The sequence below is a fragment of the Notothenia coriiceps genome, unplaced genomic scaffold (genome assembly GCF_000735185.1).
Source record: "Notothenia coriiceps isolate Sejong01 unplaced genomic scaffold, NC01 NC01_scaffold00013790, whole genome shotgun sequence".
Lineage (NCBI taxonomy): Eukaryota > Metazoa > Chordata > Actinopteri > Perciformes > Nototheniidae > Notothenia > Notothenia coriiceps.
The window spans coordinates 87,135-89,135 of NW_011346491.1; positions in this window are offsets into that span (position 1 = coordinate 87,135).

A 2,001-nucleotide genomic window follows, 5' to 3' on the forward strand; every position below is an offset into this window, starting at 1 on the left:
AGTGGTGGCTAAGGCCTTTCATTATTAATGTGCACCGCGGCGTCCTTACCTCCTCTGAGCCCGTACAGCTCACTGCCTGACCTGCCATCCGAGGGAGAGGGGAGGGGGAGGCTGAGATAAAGGAAGAGAATTGAGCCAGAGGAAAAAGAAAGAGACAGCACAACTAGTGTAGTGTCGAAAGCACACAACCGGAAAGTAGAAATACTTACTTTTGTATTTCACATTTATTCACCTGGGACCGAAAAAACTAAGAGATTAAGATTTTGTGTTTGGGGTGTGGCTGCAGGTGACAGGGGCTGCTGAGGTGTAGCAGCCCGAGGGTTTGGGGGAGGGGGGGTTTCTTCATGCAGAGGAGTGTACGGCTTGGTGAGCAGGCCTGTCACACTGGGAAAATCCTGGAATCTTATCACCGCCTCACAGACTCTGAGCCGCACTGATCTACTCACCCTCATTGCCAGCAGACACGCACCTCCCCCCTCCTCCCAATGCCCTGCACGGGCTGGCCCCCTCGGCTCGCTCGCCACCTTCTTCGTACGAGAAGATAGCAGGAACTGATGCAGTCCAATTGTTGAGGAGGCAGGAATGTTGCTTGTAAAAGTCTGACTAACAGGAAGAAAAAAACACAACCTTTGCAAGTGAGAACAAGGGCCAGAGGGCTGTGGAGTCAGCAGTGACCCTTGTTTTACTGGATGACTACTGAGAAAAACACTGTGCTGTATGTAAATAGCAAAGAGAGGTTTTCTTAAAGTTATTTTTAGGCATGATCTTACCAGACCACATGGTTGTTTGAGGTTTCAATCTACTGTGTGAAAATACACAAATAAAAGGAATATTATATCAGAAATGTAGCCATAGTTCTCACATCATTCTGAAAAAAAACCTGATGAATAATCTGTTAATTTAAAATGATAGTGCATCCTCCCTGAATGCTCCTCTTGTGGACTGTAGAAATCAATGCAGCCGATACTATTGATCCCTCGAAATTGGTGCATTCTCTAATCAATTGATTGAGAACAAGATTTTCAGATTGAAATGTTGCTAAATGGTCCCTCATGGATGACTACCGATCAGAACAGCTATAGTGAAAATATGGTCAGACTGACGCATTCAATGCTGTTCCAAATGTGTGTTATGAGAAAGATCAGCAACTAAGGAAACAGGGACATTCTACTATCAAACAATTAAAATAGATGTTGGTCATATTAAACTTCTAGGGATAGAAATGCCATTCTCATCCATACAGTATGTGAAAAACTGGAGTTTATAATTGCTTTACACAATACAAATGTGGTTCGTTTGGCTTTCATTTTATGTTTTAAAGTATGTTAAAATATAAGAATGCTCAATACACTTTTTCTGGGTCATTGTTATATTGTAATTTATTAAAATGAAAACTAAATGATTTGATTTTGACATTTTTTTATTGGCCATTTACTTTACCAAACATATTTACCATCCTATATATTCAGTTAATGTGTTATTTATTTCACCTCGACGAACCCTCAGTGTGTTAATATATTATCACATTTTTTTACAAATATAATTTCATAAGAATAATTCCGAACTTCCCGGTGAGATCAGGCTTCATGTTGAGGTAAATGTGCTAAATAGCAAAGGATAAATCTCACTTGGGTATGAATGAATAAAATGTTTACTCTCCAAACCACCAGCACCTCCGCCCACCCACGCAGCTCTCTATACACACATGCATATTGGACTGGCTCAAAATGACTCTCAGCTGTTAGAATAGAAGTGGGTTGATTTCACTCATAAATGCTAAACACACAACGGTTGCTGTTTAAACTGAGAATATGATATATAATTAGGGCTGTCAGTCGATTAAAATATTTTATCGCGATTAATCGCAAATCAATCGCACATTTTTTATTTGTTCTAAATGTACCTTAGAGGAATATTTTTCCAGTTTGTAATACTCTTATCAACATATGAGTGGACAAATGTGCTTTATGCAAATGTTTGTTTATTATCTTCGGGAACAAT